The sequence below is a fragment of the Pinus tabuliformis genome, chromosome X, assembly GCF_031772625.1.
Source record: "Pinus tabuliformis cultivar Carrire ecotype Pingquan chromosome X, CPIR1, whole genome shotgun sequence".
Classification (NCBI taxonomy): Eukaryota; Viridiplantae; Streptophyta; class Pinopsida; order Pinales; family Pinaceae; genus Pinus; species Pinus tabuliformis.
Window position 1 is genome coordinate 430908828 of NC_142308.1, and position 19945 is coordinate 430928772.

Genomic DNA, 19945 nt, shown 5'->3' on the forward strand with positions numbered 1-19945 from the left:
ATTTGAACGTGATGGTAGTCCAAGGACCGTTAGATTACAATCTAATCCTCGAATGTGACTATGTTTACAACATGGAAGCTATTGTTTCAACACTCTTTCGAGTAATGTGTTTCTCGCATGAAGGCAGAATGGTCACTATTGACTAGCTTTCATTTCCCAATTCAAACACAGCTTCAAGTCAAACATCATCTCTAAATGGTCCTTTTGTGTCAAGAATGTGTCTTCAACCTTCATTTCGTCCACCTAATTACCGCGAGTAGTCTGGTGAATGAAGCGAAGCTTAGGGGGCATGCACCCTTGTCTATTTGGCGGACGAACCCAACCGAAAAAATAAGTTTCCCTGTGAGTTATGTGATTGGTCTCTGACACCTTTCACCTTCGTCTATTCCGCGAACAAAGTGCAAGAATTTTTTTGTCTAAACACTGACAGAAAATCATCCTACTTAACCATAATAAGTTTCCATATGGTTACCTAGAGACTCTCTTTTTTGATGCCTGGGGGCATGCAAACCTTTTTATGCAAGCAAAAAACGACCAATTTCATTTTTTAGCTTTTTTAGTTTTTTTTTAGCTTTTTAGTTTTTTAAATTCTTAGGTTAGGTGATTGGTCTAATCCACCATTCACCATTGTCTGTGTTGTGGGCAAGGCAAAGGAAAGGTTTTATCTAAACTGCTAATGAAACCATCCTACCTAACCTCAGTAGTTCCTTAGCTTTTTAGTGTTTTTTAGCTTTGTAGTTTGGTCGTTTCTAGCCTACATAAAAGGGCTATGAGCAATGTTATCGTATAGTTCAAGCTTGTTAAAAAATAAACCTACCACTGAGCATATGTTCCCCCAGAGTTCAAGCTCGTTAAAAAATGAACCTACCTTCGGTAAATAACCCTTGTGTTCGCAATTATATCAGCCTTTTGAACCTTGGTTGTGTTCCCTCCATCACCTCCATCCGTTTGGCTGATCATATACTTCCACTTGATTGTTTACCATCTTGAGGAATAGCTATGATGAGTGGTCTTGTTAGCCACCCTCTTCACATCACAATGTTTTGAGAAGTTCCAAGATTACTCGAAACCAGTTGCTACCCCAGATACCACTCGTTCCTCAAAAAATGAGTCCACTTTAAACCCTTTTCAGACTCGCTAAATATGAAAATCTTGTCGAGAAATTGGCCTCTCCAGCTTGCTAAAGTGATTGGAAGTGCCATCCCTCCTGTATATTTTAAACTTTTCAGACCTAAGGGATTATCCCATGAAAAATTTTGAGCACTTGTCTTTTTCGGCTCGCTAAAGTGATCGGAAAAGTCATCCCTTTTATATTATTTTAATCTTTTTTCGGACTTCAGGGATTATACTACGAAAAAGAACTACTGGAGTTTTCTTTTCGTCCCTTTTCAAACTCCCTAAACATGAAAAGGATTGAGTTATCTTTGTCATTAAACTCGTTAAAACAATAGCGACAAACTTGTCCACCCAGACAAGAACGAGTTTCATTATCACTAGACTTGCTAAAACATAGTGATAGGTTTGCCCGAACGGAAAATTATGGAACATGCATATGTTATCCTTCTCAAGCTTGAAAAAAATAAAGAGGTACTGGTCAGCAATGACTGGGGAAAAAGGGAAGAAAACTTAACGAATTTTATGGTAGTAGGTCACTCTTGAACATGACACTTTCACTCCATCACCATGATTGAGTCAGGTTGGGTTATTTCATTCACCGTTCATATCACGATTGGTCCTCCATACCATCCATCTTTTGGGGTTAACACTACCAATCCATCTCATTGTTGCCGATATGTTCAAGAGAAGTCATTCAGAGAATTCACCATCTAGTTAATGCCTTATCCACTGCAATACCTTCACCCTCCATTTTTCATGACCACCATTCCTGAACCTTATATCATCAAATCGTTTTCACCTCCAGAAAATCATTTGCTTCATTTCGTGTTGTAAATGTGGGATACATTAAGGCCCTCCTACGATGGGTCACTTCTTGTCGACATCAGCTCATTATCCAAGAAGTTGACTTAGAAACAACCCTTTTGGTACTTTGAAGCATGCATGCCTCAATTGCAAGTTTCTCACTTCTGGAAACAGGTTTACATTAATGGACTTCGATTGAGAGATTTTGCGTGGTGTTCGACATCGGATCATATGTTCACACCACGTGAATTGTACTGTAGTACCTTGAGGGTCATTATCATTATCGGTGATTCCTCTCGTGCCTATTAATAGCTTACATCATTGGCTGATAATCAGGCGATGTCTTTCCATGTTCGAATTCGAGACATCTTTTCACATGGATCGACTTGTATATCAGGCGAAGATTGAACAACTTTGAAGACCCCGGATCAAGTTTCATCCATCCGGGCTGCACTATATTCAGGGATATAAAGACATCAAATGTACATAGAAGCTACACAGATAGTCATCTAAGCTAGGGAAGATGACTCTTCATAAGAAGAACCAGTCTGCAACTGCAGACAATTATCTATCCTATGTACATGAAAATGAATTTATAAAGCTGAGCATGGGAATGCCCACCTTAGCTAGATCATGGAAATAATATGATGATGATGTATTTTATTGTATCTTATATAGGTCACCTTCCAGTTCGAATACCTCAGATCCTCATGATAAAGCATTTCACCTGACATCAAAAGATTTACGAATTCATGCTCTACGGGGGCAACTGTTATAGATATATTTGGGCACTGCAACCCCAATCTTATATGTCGATAAACCAATGGATTTTTAACCCCTAAAAGTGTTGTTTCATACCCTAAAGGATCATGGTCAACTCCACTAGACCATACTGACTGCTCCACTGTCAAGGTGCAATGCATACTGACTTCTACACTAGCAGGTGTGATGCATACTGAAGAGGCCTTCTGTGGGGTGCAATGAGCGAGGATGGACAAATGTCTGAGACAGTTTGCTAAGTGGATGCTCATAGAATCTTCCAGAAACTTCTCTTATGACACTTGCCTCTCTGAATTTTCCAGGGATGAGTAAGAGATCCAAGAAATCTCCAAGTGGAACCAAGAACAACAAGTGGAATGACACTAATCAAAAACCCAGAGATGACTCACAACCTTGTAGACATCTATAAATGGATCCCTCATATGAGAGATCTAGGGGGTGGAATTTGGTAATTTGTAAGGAGGTGCTGATAGTTTGTCTTTGAGAAAAGGAATTGTATTGTTGGGTGATCTTGCTTTTCATGAGGTGAAGAGGGCTTTGATGCTGGGAGGATGATGCTGAATTAGACAGTTGGGTTGTAATTCTCCCTTCTATTATTAATAAAGTTCTTTGAGTTTTCCTCCATACAATCGTGTATTTTTGAATGTTGTTATTTGTGTATGATCAATGTATTTCTGATTCTGCATTGTTTATGATATAATAGATCGAGATGCTTTGATGGTGTTTTGTTACTTTGTCTCTACAGGTATTCATTGAGTGGGATAAGTAGGAGAAGAGATGCAAGCTCTATCAAGGGAGAGAGAAATCAAGCAAGGAGTCAAGTGGAAGATCTAGGTTGGTCCCTTTGCTCCTCTCGTATCTATCATACATAAAGGAAATCACAAATTGCTTTGATTGTTTATTTCTAGAATAGCTACCAATCCTAATGGGACTAGTAGATCGAAAAGACACTAGTTTTCCTGAAAACAAAATGGGGACTCCACTGGGGATCGAATAGTTTGTTTGTTTGTTGTTGATTGTTTGTTTTATAAACTACAGATAGAGCCTGAAGTTAACCAGATAGCCTTCAAACTGCTTCTGCTCTGCAATTGCAAAGTAGATGAATGTTTCTTCAGTCAATCTCTAGTTTAGTTTATGATTTTGAACATTTGACTTACAAGCATTTTAGATGCCTTGTTGGTAGCTCAATAACCTTCCAAGATCATACCCATGTACTTTGTTCTTTACTTTCCATAATAGCTCAGCTTAACTCACTGAATTCAGCTACAAATTTGAGCCAAAACCCACCTCAGTTGCACTCCCTGACCCATCACACTATCTGTCCCTAGAAGCTAGTATGCATCACACTTCCCAAGTGTAGCAGGTGAGATGCATCCCTGTTTCTGTGAAGCACATGTGTGATGACTGAGTAGTCCTATTTCTCTCCTTGAAATTTGGGTTTTTTGTCCTTGTTTTAAGCTCTGTTCAATTGTTTTGCTGCTTATCAACAGTATCTCATTGCTGAAGCCTCCTTGCTTTACATAGTTCAGCCTCCATTCATTAGGATTAGTAAATATGTTTATGTATGTGTCCATCATTTGAAATCCTTTGTCGAAAAGTTGCTTAAATCGAACTGTCGTTTTGCTGCAAAAAAGTGTCATAACTATCATTTTGTAATAAAAAAGTGAAGTGTCGTTGAGTCTTCCTTCCTTGGATAGTCGATTGAATTGTTTGTCATGTATTTGATTTGATTTGTTGATATCTGAAGTGTCAAAAGCATTATCTATTCGAAATCGAAAAGTGTCATTTAGTCTTCCTTTCATTTTGAAGAGAAATTGTCAAAGTCTCGCTTTGAAGAAAATATTTCAGATCTATACTTAGTCTTCCTTCTTGGAATTTTTCACATTAAAGGGAAAAAAAACAAATACATGCATTTGCATTTGCATTTAGACTATGTGCGAAAAATGATTTAGGAAAAGTGTATTTAGTGTGTGTTCTTTTCTCTTTGTTTGAAAGAATCGTAATCTTCTTTCCTTAGTAGCTAGGATTTTCATTGCTAAAAATAAACAACGATTGTTTATCATTTTAGATTGCATATTTAGGAATTTTACATCTACATCACGCAATGAACTTGGAAGGGCAAACTTCTAAACAAGATAAACTCTAAAATAAATTTCAATGAACTTAACAACGCTTTGGAACCTAACGCAACACATCTAGAGGTCTAGGCTAGAAACGTGTTTCGGCGTCATAAAATCTAGTAACTATCGTTTTAATCGAAGGTTGGGTGATTCCTCCTCTTTGATATGATAAGTGCTAGTACGAACTTGTGCTCCCCGTACCATCAATTATATATTGGGAGACCACAATAGGCTTATATCCTTTATCCATAGGAAGACGTGTCTGCCACCTTATCGGTCGCACTGCATTGAACACAGCATTCAGGAAGATTGACTACCATACATAAGTCCTTGGTAATTTCTCTTTAATTTATCACCAAGGTGTATTTTACAGTTTTGCGATTGGTTTGGTAATCCCTCTGTCTAGATCTCCAAAGTAGTCACTTTCGTTCCTTTTTGACTCGTTAAAAGAAAAGGTCCCTCTGAGCACTTGTCACTTCAGGCTCATTAAAAATCGAAGGGGACTAGAGTCATCTTTAACTTTTTCTCGACTCTTAAAAATTGAAAAAGAAAAGTTGTGTCAAAGCGTCATTAAAATTTATTTAAATTCAAAATAACATCCCTATTCCTTCGTTGGTCTTAGGTTGAGATAATGGAGTCCACCAATCAAGGAATCCCTTTGGAGAAAATTCCTAGTCCTTTTACATCTTGGGGAAATATTGATGCACCTCATATGGCCACGTTGTCCCTTCTGGGACTTAATATTTTCCTGCTAGTATGGCTATTCTCAACCTCTATGGTTCAAAATAACGTGATCCCTCAGCAATCGAATCAGCAACCAGTTGATGTTAAAATTGACCCCTCGCCTTCTTCTTCATTTGTTTCTCCCTCCCCTTCTTCCTCTTCGCTTGGTGAAAGTAGTGATGCTAGTAACCAAGTGCCTAAGAAGAAGCATAAAGGGAAGGAGAAGAAGAAGAAGTCAATTAAGCAAGGGGGAAACCATGAATCATCTGGTGAAAATCCGCACACTAAATCTCCTAAATATCCTTGTGTAATTGCAAAGGGAACCATTTTCATCAAGATTTTCCGTGCATTCCTTGGATCTTGAGAGAATGGTCCCCCCATTCGCACCAACCGGTGTCATCAACCTCTGCTAATTATGTTGATAATACAACATCAACTAGTGACAGTGAAGTCCACGAACAGGAAAGGAAAGTCAAAGTTCCATGTGCGTTATGTGAAGGGAACCATATACTTCCCTGTTGTCCCTTTTTGGGTGAGGCCAAAAGATTCTTGCATAACTATCCTGCTTCACCATAGCAACTTCCACCTGGATACAAGAAACTCTCACCTAGTCCTTTACTAGATGAAAATCCGATTGACTTAACTGAACCGTTGGTCGAAACACCTATCATTGAAAGTGAATCTTCTGTGTCCATATCAGACCAAAGTCAGTAGATCGAGATAACAGTCGACCCAGTCTTGCCTTCAGAAAGTCCACCTTTAGATGACATCATTCCAAAAGAGAGTGAGAACGATATTGTTCAAATTCTTTCTGTCACTTCAAAGTCCAATGAACTTGGGGGAAATCCACCCGTTCCTTCACAACAGGAAGATAATTCCTGAGTTCCCGCTACTCAAGGGGTTATTTCACCTGTTTAATCGGTACCCCCTCCAAGTAGTCTAATCGCTTCCTTTGATTGGAATCGACTAGCAAGATCTCGCCTTCCTTATAATGTACCATTCCAGATCATAGTACAAGTTTACAAAATGATCATGTCTGGCACTATCATAGATGAAGGGGCTTCAGTGAGTATCCTTTCCTCAACTGCTTGGAAAGCGCTTGGTTCACCATCGCTTATGCCTGTTACACAGAATTTGTTAGGCTTTAATAAAGGAACCACTCGACCATTAGGGATCCTTCCCAAGTTGCCGATAACTTTGAGAAGGAAAACCGTTCACTTGAACGTGATGGTAGTCCAAGGACTGTTCGATTACAATCTACTCCTCGGACGTGAATATGTTTACAACATGGAAGCTATTGTTTCAACACTCTTTCGAGTAATGAGTTTCCCGAATGAAGGCAAAATGGTCACTGTTGACCAGCTTTCATTTCCCGGTTCAAACACAGCTTCAAGTCAAACATCATCTCTAAATGGTCCTTTTGCGTCAAGAATGTCTCTTCAACCTTCATTTCATCCACCTAATTACCGCGAGTAGTTTGGTGAATGAAACAAAGCTTAGGGGGCATGCACCCTTGTCTATTTGGCGGATGAACCCAGCCGAAAAAATAAGTTTCCCTGTGAGTTATGTGATTGGTCTCTGACACCTTTCACCTTCGTCTATTCTGCGGACAAAGTGCAGGAAGTGTTTTGTCTAACCACTAACAGAAAATCATCCTACTTAACCACAGTAAGTTTCCATATGGTTACCTGGAGACTCTCTTTTTTGATGCCTGTGTTAGAAAATTATATATTACGGAGCAATGGAACACATAAAATATTGCATAAATATAAACACAGAAATCGCATAAAACAACAGAGACACAGATATACGTGGTTCACCCAATTTGGGCTACGTCCATCCTAAACAGCCAGTCCTTCCTTTTTATTATCCAACAAAATGAAGAGACACAACCCACAGCAAATCCGTTGTAATATCCTTTGTCTTCTCTCACAGTATCACCTCTCTATTTCTCGCTCAGAGAATACACATCTATGTCATAGCCTCAAATACAATGCCCTCATACCAAGAGAGGGGTTTCCTTCTAGGGCAAAAAACCCTAAACTAAACATAAGTTCTACCTTCAGATCATCTGCCTAATGAACGATCTAGATTGACTAGAAATTACTATACTTTTACAAGGCAATTATACATCTATTTTTGACTTCAGGGGCGCTGCCCCCGAACCCCCACCAGGGGACCGCTGGCCCCCGGACCCCCCAGCCGGGGGGGATCGGTCGCCCTCACGTGGGGGGGTGTACAAACTTCCTGGGTTATACATCCGGTTGAAACAAAAGACCTCTGAACAATCATGCTCCACACACAACAATCTCCCACTTGGAGAATGATTCTAGCAACTCCGCCGTTGCTTCATTTGTTGGACAATGACTCCTCTTTGGACTTGGCTGTTTCTCATCTTCATCGTCATCCTTGAAGACCAATTGAAACTGAGTATGTTCTCAGTTTCTCCCTGGTTACAACTTTTTTTAGCATGTCAGCAGGATTCTGGCTAGTGTGTATCTTTTCCAGCTTCAACTCTCCATCTTCCAACACTGATCATATGAAATGGTACTTGAGATGTATGTGTTTAGTCCTAGAATGAAATGCTGAGTTCCTTGCAAGATGAATGGAACTTTAGCTATCACTGTATAACGTGCCCATATCATGCTCCTTACCCAATTCACCCATAAACCTTTGTAACCAAATCATTTCTTTACTAGACTCTGTAGCAGCAACATACTCTGCTTCTATTGTTGAAAGCGCAACAACACTTTGGATTTTTGAAATCCAACTGACAGTTGTTCGACCAACAGTAAATACATATCCTGTAGTGCTCCTCCTGTTATCTCTGTCACCTTCCATATCTGCATCAACATATCCCTGTAGAGAAATGTTTGAACCACCAAAGCATAATGCTTGATTTGTGGTACCTTTCAAATATCTAAGAATCCATTTCACTGCCATCCAGTGTTCCTTTCCTGGATTGTTCATGTACCTGCTTACAACTCCCACTGCATGTGCAATATCAGGCCTTGTGCAGGCCATTGCATACATTAAGCTTCCAACTGCTGATGCATATGGAACTTTAGACATATAATCCATGTCTTCTTGGGTTTTTGGGCACATTTCCTTACTAAGTTTGAAATGGCTAGCAAAAGGTGTACTAGCTGGTTTTACATTGTGCATATTAAATCTTTTCAACACCTTTTGTATGTACTCATTCTGAGACAATGTTAATTTGTGATTTTTCCTGTCTCTAGTGATTCTCATACCAAGGATTTGTTTTGCAGCTCCCAAATCCTTCATTACAAATGAATTTGCCAATTTTCTTTTGAGCACATTTATTTCTTGCATGTTAGACCCTGCAACAAGCATGTCATCAACATATAATAACAATATAATATAGCTGCCATCACTTTGCTTTTTCATATAAACACAATGATCAGAGTGACATCTAGTATAACCTTGTTCAGACATAAACTTGTCAAATTTTAGATACCACTGCCTTGGAACCTGTTTTAAGCCATACAAGCTCTTCTTCAACCTGCACACTAGTTTCTCCTTCCCTTTCACCTCATATCCTTGTGGCTGCTACATATATATCTGTTCCTCAAAATCCCCATGGAGAAAGGTTGTATTTACATCTAACTGCTCAAGATGCAAATCTTCAGATGCTACTAGACTTAAAATAGTTTGGAATGAAGTCATTTTAACAATAGAAGAAAATATTTCATCAAATTCAATACCTTTCTTCTGTGCAAACCCCTTAACCACAAGTCTAGCTTTGTACCTCTGTTTTCCTCCATCTTCTTCCTTCAGCCTGTAAACCCATTTATTCTTCAATGTAGTTTTTCCTGCAGGCAACCTGACTAAGTCCCAAATCTAGTTATGCATTAATGAGTCCATCTCTTCTTCCATGGCTACCTCCCACTTCTTCCTTCTTTCAACCTGCATTACTTCTTCATAACATTCGGGTTCACCAGAATCAGTCAACAATAAATAATATAATGAAGGAGAGTATCGTTCAGGGGGTCTACTTATCCTGGTAGATCTTCTAACACCACTTTCAGGTGTTTGGGGTGCCTGTTGCTGTTGTGGTGGTTGTTGTTGTTGTGGTTGTTGATTATTATTATTTTTAGGCACCTTTACTTTTTCAGTGATTTCGTCAAGAACTGCATATTCCTTGTTTTATTTTTCTTGCTTCTTTTCCTACAACTGATTTTTATACAAGACCTTTTCATTGAATATTACATCTCTGCTCCTAATGATTTTGTGATTTTCGTAATCATATAAGCGATAACCAAAATCATTAACACCATATCCAATAAAGCTACATTTCTTTGACTTTGCCTCAAGCTTTGTTCTATTTTCTTTATCAATATGGACAAAGGCCTCACAACCAAAAGGATTTAAAAATGAGTAGTTTACCTTTTTACCTATCCATGCTTCCTCTAGAACACCACCATCCAAGGAACTTGAAGGCCCTTTATTTATTAGATAAACAACAGTATCTACAGCATCTGCTAAAAACTGTAAAGGCAATCCTCCATGCAATATCATGCACCTTGTACGCTCCATGATTGTTCTGTTCATCCTTTTTGACACACCATTTTCTTGTGGTGTTCTTGGAACTGTCTTCTCTCTACGAATTCCATGCTCTGAACAGTATCTATCAAACTCTTTGCTGCAATATTCACCTCCATTGTCTGATCTAAGACACTTCAATTTCTTTCCTGTCTCAATCTCAACCAAATCTTTCCATTTCTTGAAAGTATCAAATACATCAGATTTGTTCTTAATACAATAAATCTAAGTTTTTCTAGTTGCATCATCAATAAAGGTAACATAATAATGAGAGCCACTGAGAGATGATACCTGAGTAGGTCCCCATACATCTGTATGCACAAGCTCTAATTTTTCGCTCTTCTTTTCTTTCCCAACTCTGAGAAATCTGACTCTCTTCTGTTTTCCATAAATGCAATTCTCACAGAAGTCCAAATCAACATTCTTCAAACCCGACAACAAATTCCTTGAGTGAAGAATCTTCATCCCCTTTTCACTCATGTGTCCGAGCCTATGATGCCATAATGCTACATCTGCTCCTTTGGAAGTTAAAGCATTAACAGAGTTAGAAATAGCATTGCATAAATACAATGTACCAACCTTTTCGCCTTTTGCTATTACCAGGGCTCCTTTGGTGACCTTCCAAGCTTTATCTGTGAAAGTTGTCACACAACCTTCACTGCCTAACTGCCCTATTGAAATCAGATTTTTCTTTAGATCTGGAACATGCCTTACCTCCTTTAGTAGCCATTGGTTTCCATTCTACTGTTTTACAAGAACCTTACCCATTCCAACAATTTTACAGGGTTTTACAAGAACCTTACCCATTCCAAAAATTTAATTCACCCAAAAAAAATAAATTTCTCAGTAAGACAAATGGAATGGATAGGTCTGGTAAAGTTATAAAATATATGCCCTTAACCAGTCATTTGCAAGGGAATAAATGTTCGAATTTAGTATCGATGCATAATTGTTTCTTAAAATATACGCTGATGTCATTGTAAAAATACATCTAAACCCAATCTGATGTGATTGTAAATATACGCTGATGTTATTGTAATATGTGAAAGAGAATTGAGATCATCTACCGCTGTTGTGGGAATAACAATAAAATTCAATTTATAATTAACATGTTTAAAATCCACAAAAATAATGCTAACAAAAACAATAGGTGGAATAAATAACGATTTAGTTAAGTGAAGAAGTCGGTCGGCTTAGCAGTGGGCACGAGTGAAAAGATCCCCTCGACACATATTTAAAAGACAAAATAATGTGTATTTACAGAGCACTCTCAAAATAAAATAAATTCACCGCAAATCTGGAGGATCAACGTAAAAGGAAAGGAATATATATAGAATGGAGAGGTACATTTTCAACAGCTACAAGATCACGGACTCTTTCAATGCGGTAGACAGACCTAGGCAGTTGCGAGACGCGGGGAATTTTGCAGTTTTTTATGTAATTCCCCGTGTGGGACATCCCTATAAGCAACATATTCTAGTGGAAGCCAACAAAAACCAACGACCGCCAGTTGCAGTGACCGGCGTTACTCAGACACCACAGCAAGAAAAGGAGGCGGGTGGTGGCGGCGCCTCTGATGTTGACAATACGAGGAAGCAAAGGAGAAAGCCAAAGAAATCAGAGATAGCGACGGAAAAGAAGATAGAGAAGATACAAAATAGGCCAAGGAACTATAAATCTAAGCGAGCAAAAAACGCAGCGTTGGCGGTGGAGTTGGCTGCGGAGGAGGCTGAGGTAGACGTTGAGGTAGCCGTGGCCTTGGCGGCGATAGAGGCCCAAAGTGATGGTCAGGTTAATACGCCACGTCAACACGTTCCCTATGACTACCCTGTGACAGATCTGCCAGATCAGACTCCACCTCAGCAACATCTCAGCCCATCACCACATCAGCAGCATTTCGACCCATCCTCGTCTCTTTTGCAACCTCAAGAACATCTCAACCCATCTTTGTCTTTTCCAGAAGAGGCGGCCGGGGTTGGTGGCTCTGCCCTTGAGACAAGGAGAAAGCAAGAAAATACGGTTGAGACAAGGTTGAATCCAATATTTCAGCAATATCTCAGCTCATCCTCGTCGTATCCACCACATCAGCAGCATTTTGACCCACCCTCGTCTTTTCAGCCACCTCAGCAACATCCCAACCCATCCTTGTCTTTTCAGCCCCCTCAGCAACATCCCAACCCATACTTGTCTTTTCAGCCACCTCAGCGACATCTAGGTCCATCAGCTCGTTTTCCACCACATCTAGGTCCATCAGCTCCTTTTCCACCACCTCAGCAACATCTCGGCCCATCACCATCTTTTCTGCCAGATCATGCGTACATTCAGCGTGATCCGTATATTTATTACAGAGGACAGCCTTATAGCCAACCTGGCTCGTTTCCCGAAGAAGGCTTAAATTTAAACTTAGGCTTTAATAATAGTGGTAATGTAGATATGATAGGTAATCTTAATCCCACCACCCCGTATGGTAACTTTACGTATGGTTCAACTCAACCTATATACAACTTTCATTAAACCTTGGACCCTCAAACCAAGTAGGGCCATAATTATATCATTATTTACGAAATGATTGGGTGGGATTGTCCACGAAGAACCCATATTGCCATGAGAATAGAAAATTATTCTCATTCGTTATATCTTTTTTTTCATTCAAATGCCTCCTATTTGTTAGTCCTTTTTTTTATAATGTCAAATTCCTTAGCACTGTGTTTGAACTTATCGACATTTATATTTTTGGAAGTTGGTTCATGTTGTAATTGTTTTTTGTAAAGTTGATAGGCTAAGAGCATAACTGTAACTCTCTCCTACTTTTCTTGGGTTTTAATAAACTTTTTATTGTTTGACTTACAATTCAAGACTTTAGCCTTCAAGTTTTGTTTGACTTACAATTCAAGATTTTAGCCCTCAAGTTTCTAAAAGTCTCCATTTAGTTACGAGATTTCTATAATATCAATCTTGTGACTTATAAGTTTAACTCTCAAACTTCTAAAAGTCTCTATCTAATTAGGAGAGGTTTATATAATATCAATCAATTATATATATATATATATATATATATATATATATATATATATATATATATATATATATATATATATATATATATATATATATAAAGTTAACCTCTTAGTACTTCTCTTCATTTTTAAGATGGTACAAAAGGTAAACCCCAAAATATTTAGGGCACCAAAAATATTAAAAATGTTATAATTAACAAGTGTTGTATGGCAGCGTAGACCCTTCCACATAAATTTGTAAAAAGATATGGCTTAATTATTTGCCTCAACCAAATATTTACAAAAGCATTTAATTCAATTTATGTATGAACTTATATGAATTGAATTTACAAATTGATTACTGAAGATCTACAAATACAATGTTCATTTGTGGTTTTTTAATATATCAACACTTAAATATAACATACTGTGCATTTTTATCCATTTTTATCCTCTCTCCTTCTCTCTCTCCCCCTCTCTCCATCTTTGTGTCTCCATCTCTCTCTCTCTCTCTCTCTTACCCTTTTATCCCTCTCTCACTCCTCTCTTTATCTCTCTTCATTTCTCCTCTCCCATGTCCTTCATTTTATCTCCATTTCTCCCTTGTCACTCCCTATATCTCTCCACCTATATCAATCTATGTCTTTGTTCTTCCCTCCATATATATCTGCAATTAATATATATCATGATATATTAATATATATTATAATTAAACAAATTAACTTTCTATATCACCCCAAAAATATACACACTCTTTCTCCATATCTATCTGTCTCTCCCTCCCTCTTCCTCTCCCTCTCCCTCTCTTCCACTTCTCTCCCTCTCTTCCCCTTCTATCTCTCTTTTCTCCTGCTCTCCTCTCTTTCTATCTCCCTTATCACTCCATCTCTCTCTCCCTCCCTCTCTCCTCCATCTTTGTGTCTCCATCTCTCTCTCTCTCTCTTTACCCTTTTATCCCTCTCTCACTCCTCTCTTTATCTCTCTTTTCATTCCTCCTCTCCCGTGTCCTTCACTCTATCTCGATTTCTCCCTTGTCACTCGCTCTATCTCTCTACCTTTATCAATCTATGTCTTTGTTCTTCCCTCCATATATATCTACAGTTAATATATATTATTAATATATATTATAATATAACAAATTAACTTTCTATATCACCCGCAAAATATACACACTCTTTCTCCATATCTATCTGTATCTTCCTCCCTCTTCCTCTCTCTATCCATCTCTCCCCCTTCTATCTCTCTTTTCTATTGCTCTCCTCTCTCTCTATCTCCCTTATCACTTCCTATCTCTCTCCACATTTCTCTATCTATGTCTTATCACTCCATCTCTCTCTCCCTCCCTCTCTCCTCCATCTTTGTGTCTCCATTTGTATCTCTCTCTCTCTTACCCTTTTATCCCTCTCTCACTCCTCTTTATCTCTCTCTTCATTCCTCCTCTCCCACCTCCTTCATTTTATCTCGATTTCTCCCTTGTCACACCCTCTATCTCTCCACCTCTATCAAACTCTGTCTTTGTTCTTTCCTCCATATATATCTACAGTTAATATATATCATGATATATTAACATATATTATAATATAACAAATTAACTTTCTATATCACCCCCAAAATATACACACTCTTTCTCCATATCTATCTGTATCTCCCTCCCTCTTCCTCTCCCTCTCCCTCTCTTCCACTTCTCTTCCTCTCTCCCCCTTCTATCTCTCTTTTCTATTGCTCTCCTCTCTCTCTCCACCTTTCTGTATCTATGTCTTATCACTCCATCTCTCTCTCCCTCCCTCTATCCTCCCTCTCACATTCTCTCTCCATTTCTCTCCCACCTCCCTCTGTCTCCCCTCTCTCTCTCTTCACTCTCCAACTAGGTCACTATCTCCCTCCCTCTTTCCTTCTCTCCCCCCTTCATTCCATCTCTCCGTTCTCTCTCTATCTCACCCAAAAACATACACACTCTCTCTCCATCTCTCTCCATCTCTCATTTTTTATCTCTTTATGTCTTTCTTCTTCACTACCTCTTTCACCCTCTAACTCTCTCTCAATTCCTCTCTCTGGTGCTTCCCCTATATCCCTTTCTCTCCTACCTCTCTCTCTCCCCTCATCTACCTCTTTCTGTCTCACTCTCTCTTTGCCCTCTAACCTTGTCACCATCTCCCTCCCTCTCCCTCCCTCTCTCCCCCCTCCATTTTTGTGTATCCCTCTCTCTCTCTCTCTCTCTCTCTCTTCATTCCTCCTCTCCCCTATCCTTCATTTTATTTCCATCTCTTCCTTGTTACTCCCTCTATCTCTCTACCTCTATCACTTTGTCTTTGATCTTCCCTCCATATATATCATGATATATTAATATATATTATAATATAACAAATTGAATATTATATTAAACCTAATATTGTATTAATCCAAAGTTATTAAATTTAATAATATTAATATTATAATATATTCATATTAATATTAGATTTGTCCATAGGGTCTTGGATAGATGGTGATTGGGTGCTTTGCTAAGACAATCCTTGATGTGAAGTCATATAATCTAGAGATTCAAGTTATATATAATTTAATATTCAAACAAATGTTTTGGCCAACATTAGTGAAAATTATTTTTATTATTTTTTAAGGAAGTGACATATTATTGTAGTGGCTGCAACACCCTCCAAAATTTTTGGCCTGCATTCAATTTTGGAGCCTCCCTTGATTTTCTACTTGATGATTGCACGCACTCGAGCTCACCTCGTGTGCTCATGTGAGTCTTTGCACCCACCTTGATTGACCATTCAACGACCATCTTTTGTATGTTGGTAACCATGTCTCACTTGCGCCCATTTTCTGGTTATACACAAGGTCTCACTTCGTGTGTGGATGTTGTGTTCATTATGTAAACATTCGTTGCACTCACACACGGAGTCGTATATACTAATGCGCAAGTGTCATCGTGGTCATCCAATGATCTATCACAAACGTCATGCTTGTCGATTTGCACCGTCAGTTATTCATGTTGAGCTTATGTGTCTGGATGGTTTGAGTCATCTCGTTGTTGAAGTTCCGAAGACTAGGTCGCCTTCTAACATCTGGACCTTCATCCTACCATCGACTCGACCAACTGTCACCCAGAACACTGCAGAAGCACCCAACAATCCATTTGAAGCTACGCTACCTGCAAGATGATCAATCAACCCTCCTGATGGTCAATCGGAGAGTTTCACTAGGTAGTCACCCTGGGACTGACTCCCCTCAAAAATGGCGTAGAGGCTGTAGACCATGCTAGCTCCGCTGACTGCTATAATTGCACAAACAGGCCAGACAGACACCTAGTGCCCTTCCTTGTCTCCCTCAGAAAATTGCACAGTTTTCCCAGCCAATCACCAGTCAGGCGGTCGACTGCTCACCCAGAAAACTGCGCAGATTTCATGAGCAAGCACTCTACAGCCTAGAAGTCTGCTCAGCTCAGTAACTGTGTAGAGGTGGTCAGTAATTCAGCCTCCCAACATCTGCGTAGTTTTTCCCACTAGCATCTCCTACAACCCGCTGCCATCTCCCTCCAAGAACTGCACTGTTTTTGCTGCCAAGCTCCCACAACCTACTGCTAGTGCCCTCTAGGAACTGTGTAGTTTTTGCTGACAAGCTCCCGCTGCCAGCTCACTCTAGAAATTACGTATATTTTTTCTACCCAACACTCCTGCAGCCCACACTACTTCTCCTAAATATTGTGCAGATTTTTCCTCTAGCTGAGCCGGATCCCGCAGACAGTCACTATTGATCCAGATTGCTATCACCGTCTCCCAGTGACTTCTGTGCATTTTTCGCCAGTAGTTTCGTAACCTTGTCTTCTCTCCCAATAATTTGCATCCTAAATGATCATGCATCATGGTAGACTAGGAGGTTTATGGATTTGATGTCATCTCGTCATGAGTGAGTGCAGATACAGGTACACAAATAAACATGGTGTGACGAGGGATGGGATGAAAAAGGGGAGTACATGCAAAAGGACATGTTCGCAAATAGACAAACAAATGATGCATGTGAAGAGATGTGTTCTCAAACGAATGACCATGAAAAGATGCATTGTCGGACGGATGGACAGATGAACACGCGAATATGTGTTTGCGAACGGATGGACGAACATACACTTTCCGCTAATGGCCAACATGTAAAGCATGCCAAAGTACAAGCAAGGAGAAACATGCGAATGCACCAACAAGCGAACCCAACGACCATCAAAGACTCCACACACTTTTCCATGTGGAGGTGAAGCTATGACACACCATGAGGACATCCATCACCAGTAGCACTGTAGCTCAACATGCACACCAGTAGCAACATGAATGTACCAACATTGTCGTGTTGAGTCTTGTCATGAGTCATGTCGTCCACATCACTACTGTCGCCCATATTGTTGATTACTGTAATGTAACATGGAAGTCCAAGAGACCCACTTGTCATATGAAGAGTCATGTAAAGTTGAAAGGTCATGGAAGTCAAACAATCATGAGGGAAGTTGAACAGTCACAAGGGTCAGTTTTACCCTTTGCTATAAATAGCCCTCATTTGTACATGTGATGAGCCTAGGTATTGCAACAATAATGCTGCAACTCCCAGGGTTACCAGCTTTACTTATCAACCTGGGGTTTCGTACAAACTTGGAGGTGACAGTGCTATATGTACAAGTAGAAGTGAAGATCCTGCCTGTTGTCACTGTTTGTCTGGCAAGAGACCCCGGGGGTTCCAAGCCAAACATCTATAGGGTCAGAAGAAGCTTAATTCTTTGATGGAAGGAGAGAAAACCTATTCTAAGAGAGAGCTACTCTACTGCAGTAATCAAGAAAATAGCATGAAATGCTAAATCACACCATGACCTAACTAACCAATTAAATAACTATGCAATAGAATTTCTAAATTAATACTAACCTAATGCTAATTATCTAAGTTGCAGAAGTAAAGAGCATCAAAGCTAGACTAAGGTGTAACAAAGAAACTTAGGCTTAATCAGGTTTCAAGTGGAAAAAGTAATCGGAGGTCAAAATTGGTGAAAGGAGGACGTGAGGGAGCAACAGTGCATAAGAACCATTGGATCAGTCGAGTGAAAGGAAAATGAATGACGAATATTGGATCACAGGAGGTTACATAGATAGATCGGCGAACAGGGTTAACTAACATGATGAACAATGGAGATATTGTTGTGAAGGCTTAAGTTTATGGATGGATGAACAAGGGAACAAAGCAGATGAATGACGAAGATCGTGTCGCGAGGGATTAGGTGATCCAGATTTAGACAGGAACGCAATAGATTACAGCAATAACCATAAATACAGAGATGCGATAACCATAAAAACAGAGATGCAGCAGAAATAATACTTCATTTCATTACTGTAAAATATTGAAATATGCTTACAAATAGAAATGGAAATAACCCAGCTAGGGCGATGGTAGCTTATCTCTGAGAAGAGATGTGTCGGCTACATGCCTCTGAACTGTTCTCCCAAAAACTGTGTTACAATGAGGCTCGAGGGCCTATTTATTGTTGAGAAACAATGGAAAACCCTTCACATTCCAAAACCTAACACTAGAAGATGAAACGCCAAATTGTGGGCCCCGTTTTTGGGTAAGTTGGTACATCAACTTCCCGGGGTCGCGAATTGGTCGTACTATCTCCGTTTGACGCGCATGATAGCCCGTTGGAAAGATTTCTCCGAGGACTACGATGGAAAATACGATTTTTAGTCAGAAAAATCGCGCGGTGGATTTCCCAAAAAACGTCGTTTAGGGCCTCAAAACGGCTCCGGAAGTTTAGGACCCGAAAAACTGCTAAAAATAGTAAACTGTGCTATAATTAAGGAAACAGAAAAACTGAAAGAGATAGTTGTGGGGGTCCAAATGGGATAGGTGGGTGGCCACCAACATCCACCTGGATCATTCCTCCCCCCTTAGGAAGCAATGGTCCCCATTGCGTTGAGTTCCTCCTTGAGATGAGGAAGCTTCTACTGAGCTGGGTCTCTGGTGCGCTATTCTGCAATCTCTGATGTGTCCAGAAATGGTGGGGAGCATGGTCGGCGACGGTCCACATTGAGCACTCGGTGCAAGTGAAGGAATGGAGGAATGTTGTGCTTCAAAGCATTGTTTCCCGTAGCCTTGTTGCTGGTGTAAGGACCATGTCGAAGGGGTCTGAGTTTCTGATGGGTTCTGGTAAGGCGCTCCCTCTGCAAATGTAACCAAACTTTTTCGCCCACCTAAAACTTGTGTGGTACCCCTCCGGGTAAGGAGAAGTTGTTCCTGTGTTCTGTCACGACTGTATCCCTCTGTTGCTACTGCTGTGTGGAGGAACCCTTCACGGGGGTCATGTATGTAGCAACGATCTTCCCCTTACTTTGGGAGCGAACCAGACAGAAAATAAATTTCCTAGTCTGTGAGATGAGATTGCTGCCTTTCTTAGCAGTGATCAAAGAGGTGGCGGTAGGTGGGGCTACCTCTGGTTGTTGGCATTATGTTCTCTGGTATGGCTATATGTTACAGATGTTGTACTTGATGGCAACTCCCATGACAAGGCTCTCATTTTATTGAAAAATAAGAAGGACGCAGGATATCAGTTCAGAAGGTGCGTACCCGCAGGTACACCTTGCAGGGACCGCGTCCAGAGACGCAGGCCAGCCATTCAGGAGGTGCGTCCACCCAGTGCACACATTTCAAGGCAGAGAAAAGCTCACGTGGGGGTTTCTTGTGTTTTACTCTTGGTATCTAGCCGACGGTATTGTGTTATTATGGTGTCGGCTCGTGGTATTGTTCCATGATTTGAGGAGGAGCTTGCCTATATAAAGCAAAGGAGATCATTTGGTTTAAGTATGGTTTTGGTTG